Below are 13,592 nucleotides of genomic sequence, written 5' to 3' on the forward strand. Positions count from 1 at the left end.
ATGGGCCATCCTCTGGGAGTGCCCTGAAACCAGAGTCGCCACGGGGGGGCGGGGCTGCTGGGAAGCAGACTGCCCTAGGGACCATGACAACCTATGGGTCAGTGGCAGTGCGTAACTCGCTTATGCAAGTTCAGTCGGACTCCCCATCATCCAGGTCCTTCAGGGTTTTAGCCTGGAAAACCTGGAGGACCGCCATAGAGTGGAGAGATCTAAAGCAGCCTGTCCCGTGACATTGCAAGCCCCCGACAGAGAAGCCTACAAGCCTTGAACGGAAGCCTAGGAAAGCCTAGCCCTGCGACTGCACACTCCACCTGGGGGAAGTCGACGCAGGCTTGGGCCACCCTGCCATCCAGGGAAGTCACAGGCACAGAGCCCGCTAGCCTGGAATGCACCCCGAAGTCCTGCATTCCAGGACTAAGCGAGCTCCTCATGCACCCCCGGAAAAAATGGCACCAGGACAGTGCATGGCTTTTGACCACGCTCCGAACCCCAGATACCACTAGCCCGGGCAAGCATGGCTGACATCTCAGCGTCAGTCTCACCTTGAGTTCGACCGCCGGGAAAAATTTTAATTATGTCATCATTTACTCAATGTCAGATTGTTCGAAACATGTATAAATGTATTTGTGTTGCTAAAGACAAAAGAATGTAATTGAACAATGTCAGTCTCCAAACAGATCTCTTCCCCCATTTACTGCCAATAGGGAAAATACTATAGGAATCAATAGGAATTTTTGTCTTCTTTATCATTTATGTTTAGCATATAACTTGCACTTTAAATTATAATAATATATCATATGTAATATTGGTGTAAATATGGCATATTTGACCAGCATAAAAAAAGTAACAAACCATGCATGCTGCTGAAACTTTTGTTGATGTTGATACATTTAGTGTCTACTCAAAACTAAGAAAAGAACTAAAGATGTATTTTATTATTCTAAGTTCTCCGTATTAATGTTCTTCTCAGCTATGCTAAGGCTACATCTCTTATAGCAGTGCACTCTGGTTAACATTTCAGTAATGTTTTACACACACAGCTTGTCATACATGTTCAGGACAATTTCTGTAATCCTGCTGTATGTGTACAATATGTACATTGAGCACTGCATCTTTAGGGCCAAATTACTGTTTTTATACTAAATTAAAAAATATGTATATAACCTGCTGAAACATTGAGTCCTCGTCTCCTAACAAATGTGATTTCACTCCAAACTTTTGATAAAACTTGAGACATTTACATTTAGGCATTTGGCAGACGCTTTTATCCAAAGCAACTTACATTGCATTATCCTATACATTTTACATAGGTATCTGCAATCCCCTGAGATCGAACCCACAACCTTGCGTTATTAACGCAATGCTCTTACCACTGAGCTACAGGAAAGCTTTCATGCTGCTCTCTGAACTAGGCCAGGCTGTGGTCTAGATCTACAGTGAAAGTTATAGCTAACAGTAGAAATTGAGGTTAATTGTGCTTAAATCAACACAATGAACACAAACATTTACTTCAAATACAGAAACTAGATACCCGAGCACCCAATGAGGGTGCATTATACACAATTTACAGTATGTAAAATAATTTACACATATAAAGGTATAGTAATAAAGAATAACACAAGTTGGTACACTACTGTATATATATATATATATATATGAGGCAATGCCGAATTTTCATTTAAATCAGTATTTCTAGATGTATTGTGGCCATTTTAGTCAAGCGTCTGTTAAATTTCAATGAAATGAGATCCTCAGGAGGGACAGAGTCATCCAACTGCAATGTGAAAGACTGACAGCATGATTAGACACATGAAAACTGTGATAAAAGTCAAGGTTATTGCATAAAACAATAATTTTTGAACTTTTCTAAATACACATATATTACTGTTGTATTCACTTAAAAGTGAAAAATACCAAGCATCTTTTCTGTTATTTTGACATGTTAATGCAGTCAATTTCTTCAAAGAATCATTTTGATTTGAAATTTGATATATATTTTTAGTGGTTCACAGAATGTAAGAAAAATTATCATATTTGCCTAAACAATGAAAATTCAGAAAAACTGAAAAAAATTTAAATGGTCTCTTATCATTTTTTATGCAGTTGTATATCCATAAATTTGTTCACATCTTAAATCACAAAATTGCTAAATTGTTGAAAATTAGCAATGTTTGGTTACAAAAAGCACAGAAGTTTATAGAGCAAAATTTGTGGTTACCACACACTTATACTTAACCAGATAAAAACAATATAAACCATTCACATTCCTAACAAGCCATCATGCAGTCTGCCAAACTTTTAAGTCTCTTTAAAATACTGTGACACAAACCCAACTGAAGTTTCTTCTGTAAAAATTAGTTGAACCCATGTCAAAATGGAAACAGACAAATGTGCAAAAAATAAGTATCTAAAAAGAGGAACTGAGCTTTTACAATGGGAGCAAATATTGCACTTTGAACATTATATTAATCTGCCAAAGACCAATGTCTTGACATTCACAAAAGTATCTCCCAGCTTTTCATTACCAAAGAGAGTAGATCGAGTTTGTGATCTTGGTGTGATATTGTTGTATAAGGGGATTTAGCTCCACCCTCCCCTGGCACACAGACAGATTACACAGTGATTATACGCAACTCAATATTGCATGACAACCTCCAGCGCGTGAGGGGTTTACCATCATGTTTCATTCATTTAGCTTGAATGAAGCCTCATTTGAAGCATCCAAAAGCTTAAGATTATGTGAAATTCATAACAGAACAGATGTCCTCTCGAATTTGCTTCTTCCGAAGAAATAAAATCAGAAAATAAGCTCTGATTGCCTCAAAAATTTTAACATGTTTAGGTCTTAACCCCAGAGGGATTAGAGGTTATTTAGTTGCATCACTAAAAAGAAAATCACCATGGGGAATATCCAAATGACAGATTTATATCAATGCCCTTATTCTGGCCGGTGTCTTAATCGGAACTTCGTACTGTGTGTCTCTATGTGTTTGCAGCTTTGATTACAAAGCAATGATGAATGACAAAATAAATATTTTTGTAATAAAAAATTTTTTATAGCATCTCTAGCATACATGTATTTTACTTGTTCTGCCTCTGTGCACAGGGTTTGATATTATGACATAACACACACAATATGAAAATCAGAATAAAACTGTGTTTTCCCTCTCTCTTTATAATGCACACACGCTGACCCACACACACTCTCAACAATGCACAAGGTGCCATTTGTCTATCTAATGTTTTAGTGAAATTGAGACTCTCTTTAGAGTCAATCTCTCTATTTGATTTTGTTTCAGCCAAAATATTTCTGGGTTTAATGTGATGCACATCCACCATCTCACAGCTACTAACTTGTGATAACATCACTGACAAATGCCCAAGTGGATGATTTTTTTCCTAGAGTCAAGTTTTACATCAAAAGAGGACGTCACGTGGTCATTGCAAACAACACAGTACAGGCTTTGCTCATGCAGGGTGTTAAAAAAAACAAGCCGCGTAATATGAATAAAGGTCAAGTGTTAAAAATAAAAGAAATGTGTGTGCATGTATGTGTGTGCTTGGGAAACGTTGGAGTCTAGATTAAAAGTCTGAAAGTCATATATTGCTATTAAAAAGGAATAATACTTTAAATAAAAGCAGGCAGTGGAAAGGAACAGTCTGTAATATGCAGCAGAGATAGATTTATGCCTATTCCAACAAAGGCTGAATGCTCTTATTGAGCACATTAAAAGCCTTTTTAGCCTATATCTAATATTTAGTCTCTCTATAATTAATTTAATCTAATAAAGAAAATAATTCAATATTTTCTGCTTCTTTCAATGAAGTGAAGTATGAATCCAATTTCAAGTCGTCTGATTGAGGATTCTCTGTATTGCAGCTGGCACGCAGACCTCATTCTGGATGTCTTTGTTAACACAGACTGTGGAAAGCATAGCTCGGCTAGGCTGTCTAAGCTCCGGAAAAGAAATACAATGAAAATAGAAAAACAATAAAAGGAAATGCGAGTTATTAAATTGGATATTGAGGTAATGTGTAATCTTCACTTGTCTCATTGCTCCTGCCTGAACATCTTTGTTTAGCCAGTGTGCCACTCTGCACAACTGCAGTAATGGAAAAACCAATTCAGTTTTTTTATTTATTTTCTAATGAAAGCCCAAAGTCTGCTTGAGAGGTGAGTGGGTGGTTGGATAGATGGATGGATAGATAGATGAAAAGATAACGGAGAGAACTACATTAATCCTTGTAAAATTATAAAGAAAAAACTATTAAACATTATTCCACCCCCCAGTTTTTGAACTTTGCGGGTTAATTCCTATAAATGATAGTGGAGAATAAGAGAGAGAGACGGAAAGAAAGAGGCCTAAATTTTATCTCCTTTGCTGTAGTTTAATAGTTTCTAATTCACAACAATGTCACTGGTTCTTTCACTCAGTGTGAAAAATCTGAATGAACCCATTAGTCTGGTCGGCTCAAATACTAAAAGGAGCCGGGTTGAATTTAACAGAGCATTGTGTGTGATCAGACTTTAATCTACTCTATTCAAATACTGCAGCTGTTATCACCGTGTCTAATTCATAATTACATCTTCACTACATGTGCTACGCGTTCACTTGCACTCAATCATTTGAACTCAGTGAATATCACAACCAGCAGAGGTCAGAAAAGAAAAAAATCATTAACTCGCAACTGAAGAGCAGATCTTTAAATTACAATGTAAACCATTTTTTATCATTTGATTTATCCCTTAAATGAGATTAGGTGTAAAGGAACTGCGATGCATAGCGATGAAGGCATGTGTCTGTTCACATATCCTTTGGGGACAAATTCTGCCCTAAAAGTAAGCTAAATGTGACATTAAGGATGTCATCACTAGTAAAAATGCAAAAAAAAAATAAGAATGAAATGTTTTAAGGTTGGTCTATAGTAATTAAAATAAGAAGTCTATGATATCGTTGCTGTCCTTCCGAACCCCGAAAATAAATCTGTACTTTTGATGTCAAAGTTGATATGTTTTTCAATTTTTTATGCTTTTTATTGGTCAGATATTTGCAAAACCAGTGACGTATAATGTATACAGGGTGACTAATAATAATGATTCATGAAATATGATGATTTGAGGTTTCAGAAGGACATCAGAGATATGCTTGTAAGATAATAATTGTTTGTCTTTTCCCTCAAGAGCTAACTGGAACACAAATGCTAACATAAAGGAAAACTTCACATTTGTATATAGGGTATGCCATCAAATTAACGGCTTCATACTAAACCATGTCTACATGAAAATGTATGAAGATGCCAAAAAGTCTCTATAAGGGTTTGTTTTAGAAAAAGGGGTCTGGTTGGGGGATAGTAATATCATTAGCTCACTGTGAAAACAATTCAATATAAGAGTATTTTATGTATGTGTGTGTGTTTCCCCATGAGGTTGTTGATTTCCCTAATAAACAGAGGTGGAGGCAGGGTCAGGAATTGGGACAAGGCGTGTCTGCTTGAGTAAGGCCCGAGGGGTGAGGTGAGAGGAGCAGACTAGAGGGCTTGGACCAGGGCCATGGTAAACTGTACCCAGTACCCATTCTCTTTACACAAAGACGCCATCCATCTCTCCCTCTCTCTTATGACACCCTGTTTATTCCCTTATTCATTTGTCATGTCCCCAATCAGTTAGATGAATAGACGTACTGACTCACTGATGTATGGTCCTTCTAATTAAGACCAAAAGAAAATATCTGTTACTCAACCTCACTCTCTGTCCCCCATTTCTTCTCTGTCTCTCTGCATTTCTATTCATTGTGTCTCCTTTCGAACAGGCAAACGTCCTTACTAGGTAGGACCAGGCTGTAGGTCATTTGAATAGAAACGAGAAAAAGTGGGGAAAGAGAGAGCAGTCTGGCATCCAGGATGCCTTTGTTTGTTTGCTGTGTTTAAAACAAAGACAGCATGGCGTTGAGAATCTCACCAGCAGGAAACCCCCTTAGAGACTACACAGCATATTCAAAGGCATGCAAATGACATGCTGAGAGGGAGCGCTCGCTTCATTTTGGAAATGCTTAATTACCTCATTTCTAAAATAACTTGGGCTTTGTTTACGAATACAGCACATGTAGGTATAATGTGACTGTTTTTTCACACTGTTACACTATCCCGATACCACCCAGTTTTACCCTGTCGCTGATAAAAACAACAGCTCGCGAGAATATTACAATTAGCTGGGTGAATGAAAACCCCTAAGGACAAAATTTAAATATTATTTTATTTAGAAAAGATGACTAAGTTCACAGAGTGCTGACAGGTGCAGAACTTACAATAATATTAATTATTTAAGTTGCTAAAAAAATGACAGGACACAGAAACTAATGTGACAGGACCATTTCACATTTCTAAAAAACAGTTTTATCTTATGTGTTTACTTTCTGTACTAATATGTATTTACAGTAAAGCAATCTTGCAACCATGAAAAATTTACAAAAGCGCTATAGTCAGTCATAAATCAATTGAATTCACCCACCATCAAAGTACCTGCTGTAAGTTGTAAAATGTATGATCCATAAATGTCATGTTTTTTAAATGATTTAACGAAAACAGGCTGCTACAGAATGATTGTTGTATGCTATGCATTAGGTTAATAACCAGCCTTTGGGAGTTCAGACCTCAGTAAGACTGAAATGTAAATATTAAACATAATTTTACACTCCACTGCTTCTTAAAAACATGTGAAAGATTGGGAAGGAGAGAGATAGAGGGAGAGAGTAAGGTGGTGAAAAATGAGGGGATGCCTTTGAAAAGAATCAATTACAGTAAAACGCATCAGAATCACTCGTGCATTTAATACATCTCATATCTGAGCATTTCAGCCAATTCCCCCATGCCTGCTGCATTCGCCTGGCCCATCTGCGCGGCTTTGCAAAGTAGCAATATTTTAAACTAATATCGGTGCATTATGAGCCAACAAATCCTTTAAACAGCACATTAGGATGAATTGTTGCAGGGCTCTGTGATATCAAATAACAGGTATCAGCAGCAGAGAAAGCCTCTCATTTCTCATCTGTGGAACACAATAGCACATTTGGCAAGGCGAGTCAGAAAAAGTGAAAGAAAGCAACACGACTCTGACCGTGAGAGTAAAGTGATTTGTGATTTTGCATTAGGTAAACTGACAGTGCTTGTAAATGAGTTACACGCTTGAGGATTATCTTCCATAAGCATATCTTATGTAATTGTCAGGATACACTTAAAAATATGTTGTGTTAGCTGTTTACGCTATGTTTTATAGAACGGAAAATATCGAACATTGGACGGTTGTGGAATTTTATCCAGCATCCGAAAAAAGATATCTGTCACACACCCTCTGGTGACCCCAATCGGCTGAAAAGACATGTTATTTAAACTAACATTCCTAATCCAATGTCAAAAAGGAATGACATGTTCAAGTAATAAAAAAATAATATCCCTCAGCTGGTGACTAAATCTTTTTTCCATGTCATCCTTTATTTGACAAGGCATGTTTATTACTGTACAACAAGAAGGAGGACAGGGATAAAACAGCGGCCTGAGAACAGAACGACTGTTTTCGGCTGTGTCCGTACTGTAGACATGCTGTAAGCCTGTAGGGTCCCTCACCAATGGTCTGCAGAAACACTTGTTTGTTCCGTCCCCCAGCCCTGGCAGCACACAAATATTTACCCTGATACACATTTCATACGCTTGCTAAAGGACAATATCTACACATGTATGACAACATTCCAGAAAAAGGCAAAACAGGAAATAATAGTGTTCCCTCTAACTAAGCAGATGAAGATATAGCACGCTCAACATGAGATGCGCTCTCTCGGAACTGAAAAAGAACGGCCGGTTTTATCAAGCAACTGCCGCCTAGAGTCCGAGCCGACCCACCGCGCCTCAAATTAAACTACCTGATCATTCATTGCCCACACCTGTCAAACCAAACAATGAATACATAGCAGAGAATTGATGACTATTTGGAATGCACGTGGGCAAAAAGGCTTCAAATTAATGTCGTGATTGATTTGACGGAGTGCTCCAGATTTATCTTGCAAATGGAGTAATGGCTGTTCTGCGGCACGGAGGGTGATCTTGCGCCGAGCTGATAGCGCATGGAAAGAACAGAGGAGCTAAGTCCCAATGGCTCAGAGGCACATCATGAGGAATCTTCTCAAAGTGTCGTCGAACAGATTGTCTTGGTCAAGGTTATGATGCACTCATAAGTCTTAAGGAGTGTGTGTGGCACTCGACTGCCACCGCCAACCATACCTCCTTACAAGGTGACCTGAAGGAGTAATTAGAAAGCAAAGACTAATCAGCACTTTTCCGTGCGAGGCACTGAAATTGGGACGGAGACAATTAAGTGGATGCACTTGAGAAGTGTGCAACAAAAATTAAACCTGGTCGATATAAACAAAACGTGCACAAAACAAACCAACCACATCCGCTGTTTGTGAAGTAGTTCTGCAAGAGCTAAGGATTGCTACTCTTTTTTGGTCTCAAAGAATTAACAAATAAACACACACATAGACGCCAAAGCTTACAGAGAAGCATCACATGCAAATGTACAGCATGTCGTCTCAAAGAATGAGTTTCCATCACACGCCATCGCCCCCTAGTTCCGCTTGGTGAGCTGAACAGGCTCCCCTCAATACATTTATAATTGAGAGTGTTTCTTCATGAAAAAAATCTTCTCTTCGCTACATTTTAGTCTTTTTCCATGTTTTATTGAGTAATGGGGGTGGGGCAGAAATGGCGACAACGGAATAAACAGAGCATGGCAATTCATGAGCGCAGCCATTGATAGTGTTTTGTTTTAGCTCCTTGAGAATAAGGTGTCTGAATCCGGAGTGTTTTTCACTGGTATCTGTCATTTGGGTGACAATCCACAACTGGCACATTTTACACTTCGCTAGCACACAGACCTCACCTGCTGACACACACACACACACACACACACACACACACACAATGGTAGAATCTATAGAAGAGCTTGTTAAACCTACAAAAAAAACAAAATGCAGTGGACTGCAATTTTAGAACTTCTTGTAACAGTTAATTTGTATAGAAATTAAAATAGCATAACGATACAGTATAGTCCAAGTCTAAATTAAATGTTGTACAAAATGCGTAAATTTCAAGAAGACGATATTTTTACTTGTTTAAAAATACACCGAATTGCTAAACTACAATTTTTAATAAGGGCTGTCAAACGATAAATTGTGATTAATCGCATCTAGGATATAAGTTTGTGTTTACATAACAAATGTCTATGCACTGTGCATATTAATTTTGTATTTATAAACACATACACATGCATATATTTAAGAAAAATATAAAACATAAATATTCATAACTGTTTATATTTCATTTCAGTAATTGGTAATGTAAATACATCTATGTACTTCCTAATTATACATGCATATGTATGTTTTTGTGTTTATAAATACAAAAGTAAATGCACAGCAGACAGACATACAGTATATTATCTAAACACAAACTTACTCTGGATGCGATTAATCGCGATTTATTATTTGACAGCCCAATTTGTTAGGCAAGTTACAGATATATAACACATGTTGTTAATATTTACATGAATGACTGTGTGTCAATTCTTGAAGGTGATTAATGGAAATCTTGCAAACAAACTCAAGGCTATACAAGGCACTGATGTGAGGTTCTGTGTGTCTTTCCATCTGCCTACCTGTCGACTCTAAAAGACGATAATGCATAATATTTAGTCTCAATGAGGTGTGTGAGCCCGTCTCTCTCTGTCACATGAAAGTCATGCATCTTAACCAGGTCAACTTAGACCAGCTTTACTCCTCCTCAAATTTCCCGTGCCGGAAACATGGCAGTGCCAGTTTTCGTTTTTCTCCTTGTCTTTCTTTCCTATACCTTAACAATTTCATACGCTCCGTTTATGAAGAAATATGGCTTCAGAGATCGTGCGAGCACGGGTGTTCCTCAAAGCTCCACCACAACCTCCTTCTCAGCTGGATTTCAGAGCGAGACACTGATATCTACCTCTGCGTGAATCCTGTGTAGTACACTTAATTCCCTGTGAAACGCGGTGGCAGGGACGCTTCATCAGGGGTACAGAAAGGCATTTGAGAGCAGATTAACAATATGAACAGCAATATTCCCGTCGGCGGCATCTGCATGCGCCCAGGATTACAGGGTTCTAGGGAGATTACTTGCAGAGGAAGAGAGGTTATGGCCCTTGAAAACCTTTTTTATGCTAACCTGCTATAGGGCATGAAGAATGCATGCAACCGAAGGTTTCAGGGTTTCCTATGCAGCATTTCTGATTCTGTTTTTTGACTTGATATTGTAGAATTTATGCGCATGTGAAGGCATGATATACATCATATGTTTAAATTAAAAAGACAAAACATACATTTTACATTACTTTATAACAAACAATTTACAGTTCAATTTTAGTTTACACATCCTCTATCATTGCAAATTCTGAATGTGTGCATGGTGATATCTTCAGGTAGTCCCTTGACATCCAGATCAGATGTGGTTTCAAAGAATTCTAAAGATCACATTTCAGATGTGGTGATTACTCACAGCCTCAGTCATCTTGCAGACGACAAAGAGTTTGTATACATCACGTTGTAATTGCATACACATGTCCAGTACCAGCAGTTACCTGATCTGTCTCTCTTTCTCTAAAAAGCCAATGTTCATTTTTTACATCAACATTTGCCTAAGTTCATTTCATAGATATGATAAAGTATGGGTAGATGAGTTTTCTTTTTAATTCTCTTATGTATATGGAGATGATGCCCATTATTCTGAGCCTAAACTGTCAGACCTGATTTTAACTTCTGACATGTGGTATTTCCCTCTACCGCTGGCTCGTTGCACGATTAACAGCATGCCACGCGTGCAAAGCAAGCACAGGAAATCTGCCCCCCCCCCAGGAGACGGCAAACAATGCTACGACCAGGCATTTCCCCTCCGCACCTTTTGCGTGAGGGAACACATACATATCACATGCTCAGCCGCCATGTGCAATCAATTACGAGCCTTAATGAATGCCAGCCGGGAGTCACAGCTCTTATGTGTATCTTTAAGCATTTCAACCAAAGCTTTACCATATTCAACACCTATATTCAAGACATAATATAAAGCCAATTACAAAGGATGAAAAGAAAACAAGATCACCCTTTTTACTTAGTCTGACTTCCAGAAAACAGCGAGAGAGCACAGGTTCCGAGAAACAAGCAAGCAAAGGACACATGCATGTATCAGGAGAGATAGAAAGTCGGCGTGCTACTCCCCAGATGCAGGTATTAACCTTGTTGCTGGTTAGAAGGCCAAATGCATGCTGGGAGGAAGGAAGGAGGGTGGGTGTAACCCAGCCACTTCATGTAGAGTTGTAGTGTCCCTGCCAGTCTTGCAGTGTTCCTTGTTCAACGAGAGGCCCGAGAGACACGCAACAGGGACATTCCTGGCGATTTTCCATGCCCTTGGACCCAATGCACCCAATAGTCATCAATAAAATTTCTGACAGGCAAGCCTAAACTTAAACACACACACACACACATCAACACTGTTCCTAATGGGGTTTGATGCTAATTTGATTTCAACGATCACAGTCACGGCATGTGTTCTGAGGCTGTTTGAATTCCCCATAATCTCCTTGTGAATTGTGTTCTTTAAAGGGAAAGTTCACCCAAAAATGAAGATTGTCACATCATTTACTCACCACCACGTCTAAATTTCATTATTCTTTCTGTTGAACACAAAATTATATATTTTAAAGACTCTGGGAAACCAAATAGTTTTGGGATAACATTGACTATCATAGTCAATAGTGCACTGTTTGGTTGCAAAAATTTCTCCAAATATCTTCTTGTTTGTTCAGCAGAACAGTGGCCTTTGTACAGGCATGAGGGTGAGTTAATGATGACAGAAGTTTCATTTTTGGATGAACTATCACTTTAAGATTTGTCATTGAACATTGAACAATGTTGTGTCATTGTCAATTTGAAAACATCAAAACGTGTAGACTTTAAAGATACAGTACAGTACTTATGTATATTCAGATGTATCTAAACAAAGGAGCAATTTACAGTATTACAGCTCATATCAAACAAGCTTTTTTGCTCATAAATCGCACAGACCTAAAAGGATGAAACAATTGCACCGCATAATGGTAGTTGCAGTTACTACATACAGTAAATTGCTCTCAACAATTACAATAAGAATCCGTAGGGGCGACAGCCCTCATTATCCATCGGATTAGAGGGCAAAAGTGATCCAAACCCTTCCTAAATAACATCCAAAGTTTCATCAGCAGATACATCTCTACTCATGAGGCTAGGAATTTATCATTATTGAGATATGAAGGATGAATTACCCAACGTGCGTAAGCCTTGCAGTGCCTGACCTGATATCAGTCCCAGATGAGAGAACGGAGGGCTCAGGAATTCATTTTCATATAGCAAATGGCCATCATAATCGGTAGTGCCTCTGAACAGACGTCTCTACACATGTGAGTGCCCTGCAACGAGACTATGTACTATGTAGAAAATATCTAACAAAGGGCAACGTTACAGCTAGATACAAACGGATTTAAGCCATCAGCCTGCATTATGAAGTGATGCCGGGGTCATTGTCATGAGGCGCTGTGAATCAGAAGGTGATTCGGGAATAGAAGGAATAATTACAGAGGGGCCGGTAATGTAGCTACGGATATGGGTCATGATAAGTTTGACCCTTGCCTACTCTATTTGAACTCACCTCTGATTCCTTCATTTCTTACATATACACACATGTACGCAGACTTTCCTGTCAAGACTGATCCCCTTTCATGGGGAAGGAGCTTTTAAATGATTTAGCACTATGATCCCGAGACATTCCAGGCAATTTCATACACCACTGATATTCACAATGATGCTCTTAGGAAATGTCTGGGCATATGCTACCCCCGCCGTTCACATACGCATGCACGCAATCGCAATTGTGACATTGGTGCAAGATATAAAAAATAATGCAGGGGATTATGCCCTGATACTAGGCCTTATTTACTCATAGATGTATTAGGAAAAACACCTGCCTCCTGCTCCAATAGGATAAAAAGATTAATCTACTGAGACTTAATACATACAGATGGTCAGACAGAAAAAATTAGAAAAATATGAAATATGAATACATTCATTTTGAATAATATGAAATTTGATTTACCTATTGCAGAGATTATAGCTTGATGCATTGCTGTACTTAACAAGGAGACAAAGGTAATTTCTTTATAGGCCAAATGTTGCTGGCAAGATCCCGAGAATATTATATAAATTTAACTTAAGCCGCCTTCTCTGTTTGCATATTAATGGATGCCGGTGCAGCTCTACTTTTGATTCATATGCTGTCAGAACCTCTTGCAGCTGCCACAATGCTCTGCATCTAACATTTGACAGCTCAGAGCATGGCATGTATTTATTTAACACCGAAGCACCTGTAATACTGGAGTCACAGTCTACGACTTTTTATAATCCAAGCCTTTACTTCTCAAAGATTACGGTTGAAGGATTGACCTTCTGTTTTTTTACAGGTCTTAATCTAAGATGTTGCTGTGG

This window comes from Barbatula barbatula (genome assembly GCF_947034865.1).
Source record: "Barbatula barbatula genome assembly, chromosome: 1".
NCBI lineage: Eukaryota > Metazoa > Chordata > Actinopteri > Cypriniformes > Nemacheilidae > Barbatula > Barbatula barbatula.